The sequence below is a fragment of the Dendrobates tinctorius genome, unplaced genomic scaffold, assembly GCF_039654945.1.
Source record: "Dendrobates tinctorius isolate UK_male_01 unplaced genomic scaffold, ASM3965494v1 ptg000240l, whole genome shotgun sequence".
In the NCBI taxonomy this organism is placed as follows: Eukaryota; Metazoa; Chordata; class Amphibia; order Anura; family Dendrobatidae; genus Dendrobates; species Dendrobates tinctorius.
The window spans coordinates 806585-830849 of NW_027361907.1; the positions used below are offsets into that span (position 1 = coordinate 806585).

The 24265-nt window shown below is 43.0% G+C and overlaps 1 protein-coding gene across 3 annotated transcripts in view; it reads left to right on the forward strand.

Annotated features, from left to right (window-relative positions):
* MYO16 (myosin XVI) overlaps positions 1-24265 on the forward strand; it is a 783767-nt gene that overhangs the window by 59769 nt on the left and 699733 nt on the right. The window contains exon 1 of one of the 3 annotated variants that reach the window (XM_073556819.1): positions 24048-24100. The exons of the other annotated variants lie outside the window; for them this stretch is intronic. The gene's annotated coding sequence lies outside the window, so the exon portion shown is untranslated. Of the gene's footprint in view, positions 1-24047; positions 24101-24265 lie in introns of those variants that run through there. 3 annotated transcript variants of the gene reach the window in all.

Here is a 24265-nt window from a genome sequence, read left to right on the forward strand (position 1 = left end):
TAAGGTAAAAATAGGCTTGGTCATGAAGGGGTTAAGTTAATGTCCCTCGTTATGATTTGGGGTCACTATAAACCCAGAAGATAACAAAGTTAATATGTAGAAAATAATAAAAATCCTCATACACACCTCACTGCTCGACACTCTGTCTGCTTAATACTTTGGGGATGATAAACTGAGGAAAAGTCCACGAGATTTTCAAGTTCTCACAGAGCGCCCTCCACAACCTGGAAACATAAGACACATCACAATAAAAGACTATGTCATCTTAGAGACAAGTGTTTATCCTGTGATTGTGTATGAGAGAGGCAGCCTGCTGCATGTGCTGCATAGATAGAGACACACAAATGATTTATTTCTGATCTATTAAGCTTATCATATATCGTTCCTGATTTTTCCTGATTAAAGAAGCTCCGTTGTCACACACTTGGAGAGTATCAGGAGTTATCTGCTGCCAACAAGGTAATGAGCCCAGAGTGACACAGAACCCCAGAGTAACACAACAACAGAAGCCCAGAGCAAAAGCAGCACAGAGCAACAGAGAAGATGTCCACTAGCATCAATCCAGTCAACTTCTCAGTGCTCACTAACCAGAACTACCAGTCCTGGAAATTCAAGGTGAAGATGCTGCTCATAAGAGAAGGTGCATGGAAATATACTCAGGAACAAGTGCCTCATCCATTACCCGATGAATGGCTAGAGAAGGATCAGAAAGCACAAAGCACAATCTCCCTCAGTGTACATGATAATCAGATTGTGCATATATGCAAGTGTGCAACTGCAAAGAAGATGTGGGATGGGTTACAGAAAGTGCATGAAAAATCAAATCTCAGCAATAAGCTTTATTTCATGAGAAATCTTTACCAGTCTAAACGAAGTGATGGCCAAAAAATGCAGGACTATATAAGAAACACCTTAGAGATTGTGGAGCGTCTCAGGGGTATTGGAGAGAAAATTAAAGATTTTCATGTTGCTGCACTTCTATTAAGTGGTCTTCCAGAAAGTTATGACACACTCATGACTGCACTAGATGCACGGCCAGATGATGAGTTGACACTAGTGTATGTTAAATGAAAACTTGTGGATGAATTCAAGAGAAAAACGCAGCATGTAAGCAGCAGTAATGAATTCAGAGCAGAAACAGCTTTAAAGGCACAGGATTTCCCTAAATACAAGAGCAATCTAAGAGAAACTCGTGAATGTTTTGTCTGCAAAAAGCCTGGCCACCTTAAACCAGACTGCAGAATTTGGAAAGCAAGAATGAGTCAGTTTAAAAAGCAGAACAGTCATCAAAGGGTTAAAGCAGCTGTAAAGGAATATACTGCATGTGTTGAAACTGCATTTAATGCCAGTACAGGCCCATCTGCAAAGCATATATGGTGTATAGATTCTGGTGCAAGCAGCCATATGACAAATAACAAGGATTTCTTCACTGACCTTAATGAAAGCAAGTCAGAAAAGGTCATCTTAGCTAATGGTCACTATATGACTTCAGAAGGAGTAGGATATGGCTACCTTCACTGCCCAGTTTCCACAGCACAAAGCAGAAAGATCCCCTTAAAGGATGTTCTCTATGTTTCCAGCCTTGAAAACAATCTTCTGTCAGTAAAGAAGCTCATGCAAATGGGGAATGTAGCTACCTTTAGAGATAACAGCTGCATCATCCCAAAGAATGGTCACACTCTTGCAGAAGGAAAAATCCAAGATGAACTTTATCAGCTAAAATGCAAAGAAAGAGTGTACAGTGCTAGACAAGATCTACTTAAGAACTGTACCCATGTATGGCACAGACATCTTGGGTACAGAGACCCAGAAGCAGTAAGGAAGCTAGCTCAACTTGCAAATGGTTTTTAAAACAACCAGTGTAGTCAAATGATGAAGTGCACTAGCTGTCTTAAAGGGAAAATGTCCTGAAAATCCTTTCCTAAAATAAGCACCTCTAGATCTACACAGCCTCTGAATCTGATACATACAGATGTATGTGGTCCAATGAGTGTTCAAACTTCTAGCAAGAAGAGATATTTTCTCACATTTATTGATGAGTACTCCAGATATACATTTGCCTACCTGCTTCACAGTGAGGATGAAGTTCCACAGAAACTCAAAGAATATCTTGCTGTAGTGTTTAACAAATGTGGAAGAATGTTAAAAGCCCTGCGTGAAGATAATGGAACCAAATATACAAGTGGTAAGGTGCAAACCATTTTGAAAAAGGATGGAATCATGTTCCAGACTACCATTCCATAGAATCCAGAACAAAATGGCATTGCAGAGAGAAAGAACCGTACTCTCTGTGAAAGTGGAAGAAGTATGCTGCTTGATGCAAATCTACCTACAATGTATTGGGGAGAAGCCATCATAACAGCTTGCTGTCTTTAAAACAGAGTGTCAGGTAAAGCCACAAATAAAACTCCATATGAGCTATGGAACTGTGAGAAACCTAACCTGAAGCACCTCAGGATATTTGGAAGCAAAAAATTTATGTATGTTCGCAATGAAAAACATTCCAAGTGGGAATCACATGCAGAGCACGGAGTTCTGGTGGGCTGTAGCGAAACTCAAAAGGGATATAGAATCCTGCACCCAGAGACCAATGCACTACCAATCAGCAGAGATATAGTGATTGATGAAAACTTTGTATCGCTCAAATTCCATGAAGTTACACCAGTTATTCAACCTAAGAAGCAAGAACAAGAATCTCAATCACCAAACCCAGACTCCGAAAAAGAAAACACTGAAGTATGGATAAGTTCTGAAGCCACCAAGGAAGACACTGAAGAACCAAGTCAACATCCAGTCAGGAAATCAGAAAGGCCAAACAAAGATAGACGCCTTTCTTACATGGTCAGAACACTTCATGAACCAGAGCCACAGTCATGGCAAGAGATGCAAAAACTTCCTATCCACGAGACGCAGAAGTGGTTAAATGCTGCTAATGAAGAGATGGAGTCCCTTCAAAAACTCCAGACATGGGAGCTTACTGAGCTACCACAATGAAAAAGAAATTGCAAAGCTAGGTGAAATCAGCACTTTGAGACTAAGGACCTGGAAATGTGACATATTATTTGGGAATCCAAATCCTGAGAGAGGAAGATGGGAGTTTTCTTCTCAACCAAAGTTCTAAAATTTCCGCAATACTAAACCAGTTTGGAATGTCAGAAGCCAAAGGTGCGTCAACTCCAATGAACCCATCCTAGCTAAAGTTGGAAGGAGAAGAAGGTCTGCTACCCAGCAATGGGAGTTCCAGATAAGCAGTGGAGGAGCTTCTGTACATAGCACCCACAACTCGTCCGGATTTCACAGCCACATTCGGAATTCTCTGCCGACGTGTAAGCAAGCCACGCAAAAGAGACTGGAATGCAATTAAGAGAATTCTTCAATATCTTATAGAAACTCAAAGGATAAATCTTAAGATGTCTGCATCAGGAGATCTCTCAGAGGTTATGGGGAAATCAACAAGTGGTTACTTGTTCAAGTTAGGAGAAAATTCAATTTCTTGGTCAAGCAGAAAACAAGTGTCAGTTGAATTATCTTCTACAGAAGCAGAATATATGTCTGCTGCTTATGCAAGTCAAGAAGTAATTTGGTTGAAACAACTTTTGGAAGATTTTGGCAAGCCATTAGCTCAACCAACAGTAATCTATGAGAACAACCAAGGATGCATTAAACTTGCCAGCAGTGAGAAGATTAGTGCAAGGAATAAGCACATTGATGTAAAACATCACCACTTACGTGACTTAGTGGAACCTGGTGTACTCGAGTTTGTTTATTGCAAACTGTGTTGCAGTGAGAAATCAAAAGGCCAGATTTCCACTTAAAAATAGTTAGGCCTAATATTGGGGTTCAGTCAGGAGGCCCAATGTGCTAATCCAAATAGTTTGTGATAACACAGTGTTGCAGTGAGAAATCAGAAAGCCACTTAAATTCCTCTTAAATATCATTAGATATTACAGTGTTGTTCAGGCACACTATCTAAGAAAATAAATATTGATTTATGTTAATTTAGTGACAGGTGACTGACAGGTGTGGGCCTAACGTTTAGTTCCAAATTTTTCACTCTTGCAAGAGGTAGCACCAAAAAGTGAATGTAGTCAAAAAGTTCTGTTTGGACAAATGGCAGGGCTCAGAACTGAATGGGCACAATTTGAATTTTGGAACACAAATTTGTCTCTAATTGGAGTAGATTGCAAATCCTGTGTGGTTCCATGGCAACAGAAATCCCTCATAAATGTCTTTTTACTAAATTATAACCTCTAATGTAGTTATCTAGGGAGGTAGTGAGTAGTTTCATGCCATCATTTTATATGCAGTTGATGCAACAGAAGTTTGAAAATTTACAATTCGCAATTTTTTCATTGTCATACTTATTAATCTTTTTTTGTTCTGAGGAACACACCTAAATACTATTGCACTAGTTTTTAAGTGTTCAGAAATACATCCAGTTTGGCAGCAATGTGAGTACTGGAAACACTGCTGTGTCTATAATGATAGATGGTGCACCATTTGGTCTTTAGGGTAAAATTGAATTCTAGGATCCATTTAAAGCTCACAGAGACATTGCGCTAACAAACAAGAAAATCCTTCTAGGAATTATTGCTCACAGAGGGATGCATGCCTCTAAAGCACATTTTCTGATTATAAAACTCTTGGTTTTGCTGAAAAAAAAGATTTCTTGCAATTGCGTATTTTGTAGCAGGAAGAAAAAACTGTACTGGAATGAAGGGCAAAATGTGGTGGAAAATGCAGCCAACTATGTGGCAAACCAGAGTTTATTCCAAAGATGAAAGAACAACAGCAGAGCTAGAATGACAGGTTTATCTTTCAAAGAGACTGGTCGCACAATGTCTGTTTAGCTCCATCAATCCTTATGTAAGGGACAAATGTGCCAATAGACGTGATACACCAGAGCAGGGTCCAGTCTGACAAAGTAGGAAACGCTATGTGCACAAAACACCAACAAGGACCAGGCAGTAAATCCCATTGTGTATAAGTACAGAACAGCCTCATTATTAGAGATCCTCCAGTAAAATGATCTTGCCCATATCAACAATATAATTAATACACTCACTGGCCACTTTATTAGGTACACCATGCTAGTAAGGGGTTGGACCCCCTTTTGCCTTCAGAACTGCCTCAATTCTTCGTGGCAGAGATTCAACAAGGTGCTGGAAGCATTCCTCAGAGATTTTGGACCATATTGACATGATGGCATCACACAGTTGGCGCAGATTTGTCGGCTGCACATCCCTGATGCGAATCTCCCGTTCCACCACATCCCAAAGATGCTCTATTGGATTGAGATCTGGTGACTGAGGAGGCCATTTGAGTACAGTAAACTCATTGTCATGTTCAAGAAACCAATCTGAGATGATTCGAGCTTTATGACATGGCGCATTATCCTGCTGAAAGTAGCCATCAGATGTTGGGTACATTGTGGTCATAAAGGGATGGACATGGTCAGCAACAATACTCAGGTAGGCTGTGGCGTTGCAACGATGCTCAATTGGTACCAAGGGGCCCAAAGAGTGCCCAGAAAAAATTCCCCACACCATGACACCACCACCACCAGCCTGAACCGTTGATACAAGGCAGGATGGATCCATGCTTTCATGTTGTTTACGCCAAATTCTGACCCTACCATCCGAATGTCGCAGCAGAAATCGAGACTCATCAGACCAGGCAACGTTTTTCCAATCTTCTACTGTCCAATTTCGATGAGCTTGTGCAAATTTTAGCCTCAGTTTCCTGTTCTTAGCTGAGAGGAGTGGTACCCAGTGTGGTCTTCTGCTGCTGTAGCCCATCTGCCTCAAAGTTCGACGCACTGTGCGTTCAGAGATGCTCTTCTGCCTACCTTGGTTGTAACGGGTGGCAATTTGAGTCACTGTTGCCTTTCTATCAGCTCGAACCAGTCTGCCCATTCTCCTCTGACCTCTGGCATCAACATGGCATTTCCGGCCACAGAACTGCCGCTCACTGGATTTTTTTTCTTTTTCGGACCATTCTCTGTAAACCCTAGAGATGGTTGTGCGTGAAAATCCCAGTAGATCAGCAGTTTCTGAAATTCTCAGACCAGCCCTTCTGGCACCAACAATCATGCCACGTTCAAAGGCACTCAAATCACCTTTCTTCCCCATACTGATGCTCGGTTTGAACTGCAGGAGATTGTCTTGACCATGTCTACATGCCTAAATGCACTGAGTTGCCGCCATGTGATTGGCTGATTAGAAATTAAGTCTTAACACACAGTTGGACAGGTGTACCTAATAAAGTGGCCAGTGAGTGTATATAAGTAATATAAATGAAAACCAAATTTTTATGCAGCGAGACATAGTCGTAAAAACAGTCAAACTAAGATGAATGATCAAAAATGTTTACAAGAGTAATCCAAATATCAAAAACTGACCGTCACATCCAAGCTTAAACATTGTGTGAACAGGTGCTTTACCTAGAGTCAGTTTTTGATATTTGTATTCATTTACTTTCTGACTGAGCACTCCACCTGTTAGCCGCAGGCGTTTTTAATCAAACCAGGGCCATTTCCCCTCCACAGAGATATAGACTTCAGTCCTAACAGAGGATTTTTCATAGGTTCCCATTCAGATGGAGACTTCAGTCTTAGTGAGGATTGGCATAGGCAGGGACCTGGAAAACGAGAAATGCACAAAAGTTGGGTAGAACGAAATCGGCCGACTATAGGGAAAAGTCGGAGGCCGACTGAAACACGAAGCCCAATGCAAGTCAATGGGGAAGCAAAGTCGTCAGTGAGTGGAGGACAGTAAACACACCTACAGTGCCCATTTCAATGCCAAAAACATCAATTCTTATTACTGAAGCTTGTCAACCTTAATTTACTTCATAATAATAGTTACACATTGAAAACTGGTGGTTATTTGGCTAAAGTTATGGGGGGTAGGCCTGGCTTCAGGTTGTCATGTGCCCTGGGCCAAAGAGCTCCCCTTTAACACATACCACAACTCATGATGCTCCGATACAGCACAGAAATATATGTATAGCACAATGACAAATACTTCACTGCTTACATGACATGACTGATATCTATTTTAAATTCTACAATAGCTCAAAAAAAGGACAGTATATTACTCCATACAGTATTATGGCCACCACATTGTGCGCCATACAGAATTATGAGCCCCATGTATTTCTCCATACAGAATAATTGGCCACATATAATGTTCCATACAGTATATGATGAGCTTCACATAATGCTACAGTATATGACGGTCCCCATGGACAATGCTCCAGTGTGTTTTGGGCCCAAATAATGCTCCACATATAATGGGCTCCATTTCTAATGCTCTAGTGTATAATGTGCCCCGTAAATGCTGCTCCAGTGTCTGATGTCCCCCATTTGGAATGCTCCAGTATATGATGGGCCTCATGGATGATGCTCCAGTGTCTTATGGGCCCTAATAATGCTCCATATATAATGGGCCCCATTTCTAATGCTCCAGTGTATCATGTGCCCCATAGATGCTGCTCCAGTGTCTGTTCTGCCCCATTTGGAATGCTCCAGTATATGATGGGCCTCTTGGATGATGCTCCAGTGTCAGATGTCCCCCATTTGGAATGCTCCAGTATATGATGGGCCTCTTGGATGATGCTCCAGTGTCAGATGTCCCCCATTTGGAATGCTCCAGTATATGATGGGCCCCATAGATGCTGCTCCAGTGTCTGATCTGCCCCATTTAGAATGCTCCAGTATATGATGGGCCTCATGGATGATGCTCAAGTGTCAGATGTTCCTCATTTGGAATGCTCCAGTATACGATGGGCCTCATGGATGATGCTCGTGTCTTATGGGCCCAAATAATGCTCCATATATAATGTGCACCATTTCTAATGCTCCAGTGTATAATGGACCCCGTAAATGCTGCTCCAGTGTCTGATGTCCCCCATTTGGAATGCTCCAGTATATGATGGGCCCCATTTTTAATGAACCGAGGCATGGTATGTGAAAAGAGCTCTATGGAGTTATCTGATGTCTGTGCTGCCACATCCTTCACTTTTGATGTGGGTGAAGGGCAAGGAAAGGGGTTGCTCCTGACCCGAAGCCTGCACTGACAACTCAGTGCTTGGATTTTTTTAAACTTCAGAAGAGTAGTCGATAGAGCTGGAGGCTGTTTCAACATTGTAAGCCAAAGCAAGTTCCTGATGCTCCGGCTTTAAAAGCAGTCTATCTACTCCCAGAAAAGGGAGCCTTACAGGCCTTCTGGAGCTAGACAATGATGCAGGCTCAACACCTCCTGCCTTAGCTGCTATTGTGCTTTTGCCACTACCAGCAGATGCACCACAACCACCATCAGTACCCAGTGGCCCCCCATGCCCACGGCCTCTTCCACCATACTTCCTCATGTTTTGGAAAATGGACCCAAAATACCAGCAGATATATGGTACTGTATCAGAAGCGTACAGCTCTAGACAGTCTAGGAATAATAGTACATCTCCGTATATATTTCATGAGTCATACACAGACGCTCACAGGCTCAGTATGGATTACACAATAAAATAAAAAGTTGAAAAAGGTTACAGTATCACCAGATACAAGGTATATATAGTATAGTGTAAACATTCTGAATCTCTGTATATATTTCAGGAGGCAGACACAAACACTCTCAGGCCCAGTATGGATTACACAAGAATATGAAAAGCTGTAAATGGGTAATGTAACACAAGCGTACAGCTTTATACAGTGTTGGGGTAATCTTAAATCTCCAAATATATTTCCGGAGTAACAGACAGACGTTCACAGACTCATTATGGATTACACCTGAATCTAAATAGCAAAAAAGGTTACTGTATCAGAAGCGTACTGCGCTATACAGTGTTGGTCACATCTGAAATCTCTATATATTTCCGGAGTCATCCTCAGACGCTCACTCAGTCTGGTTTTGACCATAATAAAAAATGTTAAAAAGGTACTGGATAACAAGATAGCAAGTATATATATTATAGTGTACAATTAAAATCTCCATTTACATAGTCCCGTAGTCACTCTCAGACGCTTAATCAGTATGGATGGGACCGTAACACTAAATGTGTGCCAAAGGTACTGTATAACAAGAGACAAGCTGGATCGAGTATAGGGTAAAAATTGGTATCTACGATTCAACGTCTATATAGAAGGCGGAAACCATACGCTCACTCATTATGGATGATACCTTAATAAAAAATTTTGAACAAAGGTACTGTATCAGCACATACCAGGTGTATCCAGTATAGGGGTAATTGTAAATTTCCATCTACACTTCCGGAGTCAGAAACTGACACTCACCGGCTCAGTATGTATTATACCAGAATTTAAAAAGTTGAAAAAGGAAAAGGTATTTGAGGCGTACACCAGTATACAGTGTTGTGGTACTTTTAAATCTTTGCATATATTTCAATCTGCGTAAGCCAGTCCTGAATATTTGCTACTGCAAACTACATGGCTAAAAGTACAGACGGAAAGTCGAGTGCAGAAATATGGGAATTACTCATCACGGGAAAACATGACGGTAGATGTTGCAGAGGCGATGCAGACCCTCAATTACTTGTCTGTGGAGACAGCAAAAACGGTTCTTTGTGAAGAAAGGATAGCTTTATCCCAGTAGCATGGATCACATCACCGTTACTTGTCTCCATCAAATTCTGATCACAGGGACAGATGTAGACATGGTCCTCAGTGCCTATCATGATGTGTCTGGGCATTTTGGAGGGCAGAAGACAGAAGCCACAGGCCGTAGGCGATTCTATTGGATTGGCATGAGAGGACACATTGAAAAATGGTGGCAGGAATGTCACACGTCTGTGACTATCACAACTGTGAAAGGTGATCATAAAGCACCACTGCATCCGCTTGTAAGTTGACATCCATTACAAATGGTAGCCATTGATCATCTGAAGGTAGAGGTCAGCAGGACAGGCCATAGCTACATCTTAACCATCATCGATCAAAACGCCAAATTTCTATTGGCCGTCCCTGTGAAGGAATTAACAGCCCAGACTACCTAGCTGTGGAGCAGGGAGAGGTAAGTATTGCAACTTGCAAGTGCTGTGGCCATGACCAAGCAAGGGGGCACACACGTGGGGGACGGTACTGGCACGGGGCCCCTCATAGTACACTGTTGTGCCTGACGGAGAGTGGGCCCCCCCACCTTCAGAGACACTGTGTTGTACTATGAGGGGCCCTGTGCCAGTGCAGTCGGCCATCAGTGGGCCCATCCACCTGTTCAGAGCAATGGCACTTGCCCGGGTGCGCCAGGTGTTGACCCAAGCCCTTGGGGGGGTGTTGGTCAGCCCAGTTAGAGAGGTTTAAAAAATGGCATATGTTGATGTGTAGGCTGGACATTCAGCAGCTGTAAATGGCGGAATGGGGCAAGTCAGAGGAAGAAGAGAACAAAAGCGAGACAGTTCTCTGGCAACCTATGTGTCATCAGGGGAAGGTGGTACAAAATCTTTTGAAACCCATGCATGTTTCATTTTAATGAAGGTTAGATCATCAACATTTTGGGTCGACAGACAGGTCCTTTTTTCTGACAGGATTGATCCAGCAGCACTGAAAACTCTTTCAGATAACACACTAGCAGCAGGGCAAGCGAGCTCCTATAAGGCATATTGTGCCAATTCAGGCCAGGTGTCCAGTTTAGAGGCCCAATAGTCATAGGGGAATGACCTGTGAGGGAGAACATCGATATGGGAGGATAAGTAGTTTGTCAACATAGTTGACAACTGCTGTCTCCTGTCACTTTTAATCGATGCAGTATTAGGAGTCGTGTGAGCGGTACTTGAGAAATCAGTCCACAACATGGTCATGAAACCCCTGTCTCCAACGCCACTTCGGCTGTGTGCACCACGAACACCTCTTCCATTGTGCCCACTATGGCTCGTGGGAGAATCAGCACTGCTGCTGTGTGCTGGGAAAGCCTCAAACAAACGGTTTACCAGAGTTGCTTGTTAGCCCATATTATCTCGAGGTTTTCCTGCGGCATGATGTTGTGCAATTTGCCTTTGTAGCGTGGATCGATGATGCTGGCCAGCCAGTAGTCGTCATCCTTCATCATTTTGGCAATGCGGGGGTCCCTTTTTATGATCCGCAAGGCATAATCGCACATGTGGGCCAATGTTCCGGGTGTCAATAATGCACTGCCACTGCTGGGTGGAGGAGCACTTTCTGGAAAATCCACATCCCAACAGTCACGCACAAACACTGTACCTGACCTTGGAACGCCAACATTTTCTATTGCCCCCTGAGAAGCATCCTCCTGCCTAAAATAATCATCCCCCTCATCCTCCTCCTCCTCCTCCTCTTCCTCTTCTTCCTCCACCCTGTCCAGGACAGTTCCCTGACCAGGCAATGGCTGACTGTCAGCAAGGCTTCCCTCCTCCTCCTCCTGTTCCTCCTCCGCTGCAGACGCCTGTTCCTTAGTGTGCGTCAAACGTTGCATGAGCAAATGCATAAGTGGGATGCTCATGCTAATGATGGCGTCATCTGCGCTGACCAGCCGTGTGCATTCCTCAAAACACTGAATGACTTTACAGAGGTCTTTCAGCTTTGACCACTGCACACCCGACAATTCCATGTGTTCCCTCAAACTGCCTGGCCGTGTATCGTCCCACAAAATGCATTACAGCCTGCCTCTGTTCGCACAGCCTCTCAACCATGTGCAGGGTGGAGTTCCACCTTGTTGCAACGTTTATAATTAGACGGTGCTTGGGGAGGTGGAGCAATCGCTGCAGCTTCTGCACACGACTGGAGTGTACGGTCGAGCGACGGATGTGCGAGCACAGTCTTCGCACCTTATGGAGCAGGGACGTTAACTCCGGATAATTATTAAGGAAGCACTGCACCACCAGGTTCACTCACCACCAGTGAGAGCCAGGCAAGGTATGTTTGTGAGTTTTGCAAGGCCTATGGCTGCCACAAAATTACGGCCGTTATCACTGACTACCTTGCCTGGCTCAAGATGTAGACTGCCCAGCCATGACTCAGTTTGTCGCTGCAAGTAGTCGGCCAGTACCTCCGCGGTGTGTCTGTTGTTGCCCAAAGACATCATCCTTAACACCGCCTGCTGACGCTTACCACTAGCTGTTTGATAGTGGGACACCTCGTGTGCAACACTGCCAGCTGCAGATGGAGTCCTCATGCAACTGCGCTCTGTGGATGAGCTTTCGCTTATGGAGGAGGATCGAAAGCCTACAGCCAACTGTTTCCTATACCGTGGGCTAGGCAGCACTGTTCCACCACCGCTGTCCCCTGTGGAGCCTGCATCCACCACATTAACCCAGTGCGCAGTGATGGACACGCAACGGCCCTGGCCATGCCTACTGGACCATGCATCTGTTGTGAGGTGCACCTTTCCACTCACTGATTGCTTGAGAGCATGGACAATGCGGTCTCTCACATGCAGGTGGAGGGCTGGGATGGTTTTTCCCAAAAAGAAGTGCCGACTGGGTAGGTCATAGCGTGGGACTGCGTAGGCCTTGAGCTCGCGGAAAGCTTCGCTTTCAACCAACCGGTAGGGCATCATCTCTAACGAGATTAGTTTGGCAATGTGGGCGTTCAAACACAGTGTACGCGGATGAGAGGATGAGTACTTTCTTGTCCTACTCAGAGTGTCTGGTAGGGTGAGCTGGAATGGAGAGCTGCATATGGGGGAACTAGCAGTGGGTTGGTGATGGTATTGGTGGTGATGGCCTAGATTCAGTGTTGTGTTGCAAAACCATTGTGATTTCCTGAGTGCTTTGGCCTTGCGATGACACCTCAACATTTAGTGCTGGTGGTGTGCTTAACGGTGGTGTTGGTCTTACAATGGGGGAAGCGATGGAGCGCTGCTGGCTACGTTCAGTTGGAGCAGGTGCACATGTGCTACCTGAGGTTTTGTAGTCCATCCACGCTTGCAAGTACATGTTGCTTAAATGTCTTAGCATGCATCTGGTATTCAAATTTCTGAGTTGTTTACCTTGGCTAAAGGTCCTTCCGCACTTCTTACAGGTTACCTTTGCCTCATCAGTAGGATTTTGGACAAAGAAATGCCACACTGCACTCTTCCTACTATGGTATACATTTTTTGGCCTTGCACTCTGTGCTAACTTGACCGTCTGGCCAAGCTGTCGTGCAACTCTTTTTTTTTTTTGTTCCACATTTTTGCTCAGCTACGGGCCTGCCAGATAACCGCTGCAACGATGTCAATGCCTGCTGCGGATCCTTCTCCTTATCTGAACTATTGCCAGCACCACCCTCCTCCCCCAAGGAATGCCAATCCGGGACAAGAACTGGGTCATTCATCACCTCCTCTTCAAATTCATCTGCACCTTCCACTTTACTTTCCTCTGTGTCAGTGTCTAAGGTGGTATAGTATGCGGGAAGGGGCACGTGAGTTTCATCAGTGTCAGATTCTGGCTCAGTAGACTGTGAGGGTAATGTAGTGGTCTGGGTCAATGTACCAGCAGAATCATCTAGCAGTGGCTGTGCATCAGTGCTCTCCATGTCAGATTCATCTTGGTCTGGGGAATTCATGATTTGACTGGCTAACCCAGGCATGGTATGTGAAAAGAGCTCCGTAGAGTAATCTGAAGTGTCGGCTGCCGCATCCTTCACTTTTGGTGGGGGTGAAGGACACAAGGAAAGGTGTTTTTCCTGACCAGAACCCTGCACTGACGACTCCGTGCTTGCGGGTTTGGAACGTTCAGAAGAGGAGGCAATAGAGCTGGTGGCTGTTTCGGCAATGTACGCCAAAACCTGTTTACTGAAGCTCCAGCTTTAAAAGCGGTTTTCTGACTCCAAGAAAAGGGAACCTTACAGGCCTACTTGGGCCAGATGATGCCGCAGGCTCAACACCTCCTGCCTTAGCTGCTATTGTGCTTTTGCCAGAACCAGCCGATGCACCACCACCATCAGTACCAGCCGCGCCTCGCTGCCCACGTCTGCGGCCTGTTCCACCATACTTCCTCATGTTTGAGAAAATGTAACCAAAATACCAGCAGAGAGATGGCACTGTATGAGGAGCATCCACTTGTGTAAGGTGTATTAAAAAAATTGAATCTACGTATATATTTTGTTAGTCACAGACGCTCTCCCAGTATGTATTTGACCGTAATACAACAAGCAGATATACGGTACTGTATCAGAAATGTACAGCACTATATGTTTTATGTGTAAGTAGCAATCTGCGTATATGTGTTTACGGAGCGTCACACACGCTGCCTCTGTATAGATGTGACTGTAATGCGAACAGCAAGTATACAATACCGTTTGAGAATCGGACAGCTCAATACAGTGTCGGTCTGGAAAAATGGAGAAACTCCTCGGCTTTTTTTTCCAGAGTAACACACAGATAGCTTGTATTTGTCCCTGATACCAGCCGGTACACGGTAGTGTGCGCTTGAGGGAAATTAGGGGTTTCAATTTGTTTAGGTGATCGTAGTTGAGGTAATTTCTTGGGGGGGCTTGGAAATTATGAGTAAAATGAAGAAAATGTCATTAGGGCTTCACAGCTGTCTTGGGGCATGACAGCTGCAAATACACGGGCATTGTGGACAGATTTTGTTGCCTAGTAGGAGTGGAGAGTGTTTCTTTTTTTTTTTTTACTAAACCCATACTTTATTTCAGGGATATTTATGGAGATCGATGAACGAGAATGAAAGGATGTGTTTTTGGGACATGTGTTGTCGAGCATATAAATTGGTTTGGTGGGCAATCAATTGTAGGACTTCTGGGGTAAAGAAAATTTGGAAACATTCAAAGGGGGCAAAATTGGTGACATCTAATATTAAGTACAGTATTTCATATCCATAAGGCTGGAGTCTTTGTAATTTTTAAACAAGTTGTAATCATGAATACAGATATAAATAAATTACTTACATGCCTTCTTTGTTATCCGTTACTGTATTTTGCTCATAGATTACAGAAAAAAAAAGTTACTAAAACTGCATGGGTGAATTCGGCCTTTGAGCTTCTCATAGGAAAGCTAATTAGCCACATTAGCCTGTCTGTCAGTCCTGAGTTAAGCCCCCGTTACACACTGCGATATCGCTAGCAATATCGCTGTAAAGTCACCGATTTTGTGACGTTGCAGCGATATTGCTAGCGATATCGCTGCATGTGATACTTACTTCCGACCGGCTCCCCCGCTGGTTATCGCTGATCCTCCTTGAGAAGCTCCTGGACCATTCCTCGTCGATCACTTCCTGCGGCGCTTCCTGTGGCGCCGACGAGCGATGCGTGGAGCCGGGCGGGAGGATGCAGGATCGCCGCGTCTGACAGGTAAGTAGCGATCCCTGTCCCCAGCGATGTCGCTGGTGAGATCTGCCTGAGTGGCAGCTCACTAGCGACCACCTAGCGATGTACCAGCGATCCTGACCGCGTTATATCGCTGGTCGGGATCGCTGGTGCATCGCTAGGTGTAACGGTACCCTTACAGTAGGTAAATGTTCTTTACTCAAATTCAAATAGCAGTAAATCTATGAACATGTGTGGTAACAGATGTCCAAATAAATGTATTATGTGAAAAGAAGTTTTTTTTCTTTCTAATTATGTGGACCAAGCAAACAAACTTTAACGAAATGGAGGTGAAGAAGAAATACAGCTTCAATCAATAAAATTTAAACTTCTTTATTTGTGTCCATTTGAGTTTAAGAACACATAACGTGTTCAAAACGCATCCAGTTATAATCCCGTCACTCTTCCTCCGGTACGTCCAGCAGTGCATGTCTTAACAGCCTTATTTCTTCGTTTTAATGGACACAAATAATGAAGTTTAACCCGTTCACCCCCAAGGGTGGTTTGCACGTTCATGACCGGGCCAATTTTTACAATTTTGACCACTGTCCCTTTATGAGGTAATAACTCTGAAACGTTTCCATGGATCCCGGTGATTCTCGTGACATATTGTACTTCATGTTATTGGTAAAATTTCATTCATATAACTTGCGTTTATTTGTGAAAAAACGGAAATTTGGCGAAAATTTTGAAAATTTTGCAATTTTCCAACTTTGAATTTTTATGCCCTTAAATCACAGAGATATGGCACAAAAAACTTAATAAGTAACATTTCCCACAGGTTTACTTTACATCAGCACAATTTTGGAACCAACATTTTTTTTGTTAGGAAGTAATAAGGGTTAAAAGTTGACCAGCGATTTCTCATTTTTGCAACACCATTTTATTTTTACGGACCACATCACATTTGAAGCCACTTTGAGGGGTCTATATGATAGAAAATACCCAAAAGTGACACCATTCTAAAAACTGCACCCCTTAAGGTGCTCAAAACCACATTGAAGAAGTTTATTAACCCTTCAGGTGCGTCACAGGAATTTTTTGAATATTTAAAAAAAATGAACATTTAACTTTTTTTCACAAAAAAAATACTTCAGGTTCATTTTTTTTATTTTACCAAGGGTAACAGGAGAAATTGGACTACAAAAGCTATTGTGCAATTTGTCCTGAGTACGCTGATACCTGATATGTGGGGGGGAACCACTATTTCTGCGCATGGCAGAGCTCAGAGGGGAAGGAGCGCCGTTTGACTTTTTCAATGCAAAATTGGCTGGAATTCAGATCGGACGCCATGTCACGTTTGGAGAGCCCCTGATGTACCTGAACAGTGGAAACCCCCCACAAATGGCCCCATTTTGGAAACTAGACCCCCCGCAAGGAACTTATCTAGATGTGTAGTGAGCACTTTGAACCCCCAAGGGCTTCACAGAAGTTTATAACGTACAGCCATACAATTAAAAAATCACATTTTTACACAAAAATGATCTTTTCACCCTCAATTCTTATTTTTCCAAGGGTAACAGGACCCTAAAAGTTATGGTGCAATTTGTCCTTAGTACGCTGATACCCCACATGTGGGGTAAACCACTATTTTGGCGCATGGCAGAGCTCGGAAGGGAAGCAGTGCCATTTGACGTTTTTGGCTGGAATTGAGATCGGACACCATGTCGCGTTTGGAAAGCCCCTGATATACCAAAACAGTGAAACCCCACACAAATGACACCATTTTGGAAATTAGACCCCCCCAAGGAACTTATCTAGATGTGTGGTGAGCACTTTGAACACCCCAGTGCTTCACAGAAGTTTATAATGCCCGGGCGTGAAAATAAAAAAATCGTATTTTTTCAACAAACATGATCTTTTAGTCACCAATTTTTTTATTTTCCCAAGGGTACCAGGAGAAATTGGACCCCAAAAGTTGTTGTCCAATTGTCCTGAGTACACCGATACCCCATATGTGGGAGAAAACTTCTGTATGGGCACATGTTGGGGCTCGGAAGGGAAGTAGTGACTTTTTGGAATGCAGACTTTGATGGAATGGTCTGCGGGTGTCATGTTGCTTTTGGAGAGCCCCTGATGTACCTAAACAGTGGAAACCCCCCACAAGTGACCCCATTTTGGAAACTAGACCCCCTAAGGAACTTATCTAGATGTGTGGTGAGTACTTTAAACCCCCCAGTGCTTCACAGAAGTTTATAACGACCGGGCATGAAAATAAAAAAAATCATATTTTTTCAACAAGCATGATCATTTAGTCCCCAATTTTTTTATTTTCCCAAGGGTATCAGGAGAAACTGGACCCCAAAAATTGTTGCCCAATTTGTCCTGAGTACGCTGATACCTCCTATGTGGGAGAAAACTACTGTATGGGCACATGTCGGGGCTCGGAAGGGAAGTAGTGACGTTTTGGAATGCAGACTTTGATGGAATGGTCTGCGGGTGTCATGTGCGTTTGGAGAGCACCTGATGTACCTAAACTATTGAAACTCCCCACAAGTGACCCCATTTTGGAAACTAGACCCCCCAATTAACTTATCTAGATGTGTGGTGAGCACTTTGAACCCCCAAGAGCTTCACAGAAGTTTATAACACCCGTCCGTATCCAGTTTCTCTTATGTGGTACATATGCTGTACTCACGGACACTGAACGTATGGAGCCTTGCTCTCTTGGATTCACCAGGCACCTTACACCTCTCTCTCAAGTCCCCGCAGTTGGTGGTGGGGGTTAACGGATGCAGGCCTGCAAGCACCTGTGATCTGGGGACAGAGCACTCCTCTCAGCCTGCTGCATGCCTCCTGCCTGCGCCAAAACTGTCTCTAGGCCACCAGGTCTGTCTGATGCAGTCAGTTGCAGAGCCGACGGTTCAGGTGCAGAGCGTGCTGCCTGCCCTGCTACTTGCACGCTGATGGTGGAGGCCTTTCTGCAGCTTCACGCGCTTTCTACCTCAGCTTCTGGCCGTGTTCTCTGACTAAACCATCTTCCTGGGACATGGGGCCTGTCCGGTATCCTATTCCTTCCCCCAGGAATCAGGGAAGCCAGCTTCAACGGTTCCGGTCCCGGCAAGCAGGTATCTGCAGCCAGGTCTTCTCTCTTACAGTGCTACCACAGGCAAAAAGGATGCTGAACAGGATACCAAAGAACAGGACTATCAAATGTCATTTCATCCCTGCTTGTTTTCAGTGATTTTAAAAATTCTTGGCCATGTTTGGAAGCAAAAATTTGTTCTGTCGTAGTGCAGCGTAGATAGATATAATTTGTGAAATGTATCTGCATACATGAAAACTATATACTAGAGTCCAGGGCAAGAGAAATTTTTGCTGCAGTTGGGTTTAGCTCATTGAGGATTTGCCGAAGCATCAAAATATCTCAAGGGCTGTCACAATGTAGAGAGATCAGCTTTATTCTCATTTGCACAAGGAAAGACTAGAAGCAATGGGATGAAACTGAATGGGAGGAGACACAGATAATATATTAGAATAAATTTAATGACAGTGAGGGTGATCAATGAGTGGAACAGGCTGCCAGGAGAGGTGGTGAGTAGGGATGAGCAAGAACACTCAGATAAGGTGTTATCTGAGCACTCTCGTGTCCTAATTGAGTATTTTTGGCGTCCTTGAAAAAAGTGCCATGAAATCACTCCATTTGTTGCGGCTGTTGAACAGCCATGAAATATGCAACCACGGCGACTCGAGCAGTTTTTTTAAGCACGCCTAAAATACTTGATTAGGATATGAGCATGCTCAGAAAACAACACATGCTTGCTCATCACTAGTGGTGAGTTCTCTCTCAATGGAAGTCTTGAAACAGAGGCTGGACAGACATCTGTCTAGGATGATTTAGTGAATCCTGCATTAAGCGGGGGGTTGGACCAGATGACCCGGGAGGTCCCTTCCAACTCTACCATTATATGATTCTATGAAATCAAACCCAGCCACTCTGTGAGCAAAAAGAAGACAGCAAATGGAGCACAGTTTTCTAATTGTTTTTTTCTATCTACCAAAATGCATAGTGTTGGTGAAAGACAGATATATATAGATTAAATGTATTTGTAATTTAGATAGAATTTTAAAATGACGGAACAGTATTTTCACATCACTGTGCCATGAATATAAATTACCGTAACTGGAAAATGTATTTAGTGGAAATTGAATGCCATGTCATGTGGAAAATTCACCTTGATCAGTGCTCACTGTCACAGGGCCATGAGTATTGAATTCTACTCCTGCATTTGATTGCAATTTTCTTTAATATTTTTTTTATCCAAGGCAGCTTTGAATCAATCATTATATGTACAATCATTTTCAACTGCGGAGGGTTTGTTGCAGTATTTTCTACAGCAAAAATAAAATCTTGTTTTTCCTTTGGCAAGGATAATACATGAAATACTGTTTCTAACAACCATTTTATCATAAGTAGTGCTGGGCAGTATTGTGTTTGGCAAGTATAGATTACGGGATCCACAATTGTCTATAGCAAGGGACCCAAACACGGCCGCGTAAATGGCAAAAAATTGGAAGATCAGCATTCCTTTATCTTGTTTTCAGTGACACCTTTTTTCTATCCTACAATCTGATCACTCTTTATTCCATTTTGTATGTGTCAGTGTAATGGAAAAGCCACATTTTTTATTTTTACTGTGTTCATTGCATGCAGTTCTATAGCTTGGCTTGTTCCGGGTGCAGCAATACAAAGCGAGTACTTTTTTTAAATTTATTTTCGCTTTAAAATAAAACAGAAATGTTTGTGGCAAAATATTTTCCCTTACGACAGTTTGCGGGAAGTCATCTCCTACTGTGATTGACAGGAAGGGGTTAAGAAAATCCTCTTCTCCATATCCAACTACCTCTAGTGATCCAGCAGAGTGGGAAAGAGATGCTAGTGCTTTGACACACTGCGCTCCGGTGTGACGCTGTCGTGCTCCTCCTTCATCCTGCCTTCTGCTGTCCTGAGGATGTTACAGGACATCTGATGCCCTATGGACCACAGGTGAAAGCCTCAAGGGATGTCAAGGGAGGTCTGATGCCCCATGGGCCACAGGTGAAAGCCTCAAGAGTTGTGTCTTTGAGACCCCCTAGATTAGTTTCTTTTTATATAATTATATTGTCTACCCTAAAATAAGTACTGGGAATTTTTTAAGAGAATTAGTGGATTGTAGTTCCAAGACACATGACATTACCCTTTTGCATGGCAAATTTAATCCCAATAAGTGTTGATTGACAATATAACAAGTCAATCAGTGCTCAGGGCGATATAAACTGTTCAGAGCAATCGTTAATACTATTATTCTGTCCCCATACAGCATGCAGATTGTTGATATCATCCCCCATGAGAGATGTGCTGTCAACAACAATAAGTGGACCTGAAAAAATGATCCAGACAGCCAACGAATGATCGGTGTCTTGTTCTCATGTGGCAGTGATTAGGGACAAGCGTCCATACTAATGCTTGTTTGGGCAATTATCCGCCTGTGTGAAGGGGCCTTTATTCATTGTGGAAAACAGATGATCAAGGGGTGTGTTAATTACAATATTCAATTATATGAATGGACAGAACAGTGTTTTCACAGTTGCAGTCATGATAATTGGGCAGCCTCTACACGTAGAGTAAGGAAGGTGTCGTCATCATCACAGATGACAATTCATTACTGTTCTAACAGTGAGAGAGGGTCAATACATTGAGCAAGCTCAAGAGGGGTCTAGACCTCTTTCTTGCAAAATTATTTTTTGCCTTTCTGTGTATTAATAAAAGTTGGACTTGATGAAGGTGAAAAGAAAAACCCTGGTCCATCAAGCATGTAACTATGTCAGTGGTGCCAGCCATTACTTATGTTTCATGACTATAAGATGACTTGATGTCTGCTGTTCCTTCCCTGGTTCATCCCACATTCTTCCTGGAGTTCAAAGGACTGGAGGCAGAGCCCAGGATAACTTCAAACAAAAAAGATTTATTCTCTTCAGGACACAGCACATCCAATACACCTTTAGGACACTTGATACAGTATCAGCAATACATTTTCTTCATCTTTCCCTAGCTTCTTCAGCTACACCAGAATGGACCACAAAGTAACAGCGGGACGAGGAGCCCGGTGAAAACGGCACTTCAACCTATCTCCCTGGAACCGACTTCAGTCCAGACATGGAAATAATCATCTACTAGGTTGTCCACCCCCTTTAGGTTATCCTGCCCCTGCACTCACTGGTGGCCCACTCGACTACTTCTTCAGCACCCATACTTCTGCTGACACTTCATCAGTGACTTCTTCATTGACCTCTTCACTACGTTGCTGAAGATACCATACTCCACTTCTTTGCTCTGACAATTTCTCCACATCTATTTTGGATGGCTAGGAATTCCACTTCACACTTTGTGTGACAGCTACACAGCTCACGTACAGGACATCTGAGCAGCACCAGGGGTCTACCCCTGACTGACTATAACCAGGAAATCTCTCTAGCTAATTCCCAGCTACCACTCTTACAATTAACCCTTAAAGTGTCCTACCACTCTGCCCTATTATGCAGTGTACTCAGTGCCCCCATCTAATGGCCTTTTCCCTAACTGCACTGTCCCTAACTTACATACAGTACAATATGGCAATAAACACTTATATACAGCTTACACATCATAAATACAACACATTCAAATATGGCAATCATATACAGGTAACAAGTAGCAACAACGTTTACAGGGCTAGGCCTTGACCCTTTTACACAACCACTCAAAATACAGTTTCAAACTATAATTGCTATACCACTAAATGTCACACTTCTCCTTGTGGAGAGTGACATACCGGCTCTGCCATGCCAAGGTAAGGAGATCTATTTACCGTGCAATGCTCATCTGGGAAATTTAATATGCAAATTGACTCTTCAGCGAGGAAGAGGACTCAAAATCCATAGAGGCAAATTGCATATTAAGTTTTGCAGAGAAGCATTGCACTGCAAATAAGCCTCCTTACCTTGGCATGCCAGAGCTGGTATGTCACTCTCCACAAGGAGAAATGTTATCCTTTAGACCCCAGTCCATTGCCTCTCACCTAGACAAATCGGTTCCCATACTTTGTACTGATGATGGGCAATACCCGAAACACTGTGGCTGCAAATTGAGTTTCTTATTTGGCTTTTGTTCTAAGTCACATTTCAAGGCTCGTTAAAGGGCCAATAGTGAAATAAGGGAAAATAAGATCAATAGTGACCTTATTTTCCCTTATTTCTTGTGAAAATCTAGAAATTCTGATTTTAGTGATGACAGATATTTTCCCATTACTTTGATAGGGGATGACAGTTGGTGCTTATAAAATTATATGGAGAGGAAGGTGGAGGAGTATAAGAGAAGAAAGAGGCAGACACACACATATTCTGCTGCAAAGTTCTCCTTAAATCACAGTTGCAGTTCTCCACATTATGAACACCACGCTATCATCTACTTTCTCAGCAGTTAGAAAATCTTCAGTCACTGAAGACAGATTTTACCTGTGAAGGCAGAATTTTGAGAACGAATTATCAGCCCAGGAGGAGAAAGAAGCAGATTTCTTTGATAATATATTACAAAGTTGATTATATTTATATGTACTATTGATTTATGAAATAAAAATGAAAACGGTGATCTTTAAAATAGTCACAGGGTAATGCTAAATTTCCTCCGTGAAGGTGATGCTGCAGGGAAATTGAACACTTGCTGATAGGTTTTTCCCCAGATAACAACTGATCTCTGGTGGTCCCAGCAGGAGCAGGATGACACTTATTGTCTAGGGAACCCTGTTATTGTAGGATTTCCCATAGCAAAGAACCCCTTTAATTCATTCTACAGGGTGGGCCATCTATACGGATACACTTAAATAAAATGGCAATTGTTGGTGACCCAGTTCGGCACGCTGAATTTGCAGAATGGGCAAAACAAAAATTGGAACAGGACCCTCAGTTTACACAGAACATTATGTTCAGTGATGAGGCAAACTTTTTTGGATAGGCCATTTATATGGATACACCTAAATAAAATAGGAATGGTGACAGTTTTCTTGCGTATGGTGTGCTGCAATGACCCAGGTACTGTGTTCACCAGACATCAACACAATTTCCATCCGCTCCTCATGTGTTTACCTCTGTGAAATGTCAATGGTTGTAAACAAAGAGAAATTTGTAAATAACTCATGAAAGAATAAAGTTATGTTAAAACAAAGCACACCATTGTTCTTCTTGTGAAATTCTCAATAAGTTTGATGTGTCACATGAACCTCTCCCCATTGAAAAAAATAAAGTTGGATCCAAAATAACCGCCATGGTCACCATCCATCTTGAAAAGTTCCCCCCTCGCATATACTAATGTGCCACAAACAGGAAGTTGATATCACCAACCATTCCCATTTTATTTAGGTGTATCCATATATATGGCCCACCGTGTATTCTACGGTTTGAACATAACAAGAAATTGAAATAGTAGTTCTGTTTCCTTCCTCTGTGCGTCGGACTCTTCTGGGGATTTTCCATAACACACTTAAATGATCTAATATAACATTTGCGTTTAGAATAATTTTTCTGAGAGTCCTGATGTCTTCTTCCAAGTCTACATTTCTTGAGATGAGTCCAAATTAAGGGTATTCACACAAAGGGAAACATTGCCTTTGATGTGGTGTGAAAAAAAACGACATCTGTTCACCATACATTAGGATGTAAGCAGCATTGCGCCACGTTACCTCAGTTGCCATAGTGATAACAAAACCAATGAAGGAACCACATAAGGAATGAGTGAGGTGAGTAAGTGTGAAATTGATTCAGTTGTACACAGGAATATGTGGAAGTGATTATTTTTGCAGGATGCAATTTCTGGTAGGGAACATCTTTTCTATTTATTAATGTTATCACCATTCTGCATATTTCCCCATGATCACAAAAATCCATTTTAGTTTTGTGTAAATGTGCTTTTTATTTACTATGATGTTTGACTTTTCTCGTTCATATTATTTTACTATCTATAATGCATGCTCCATGCGA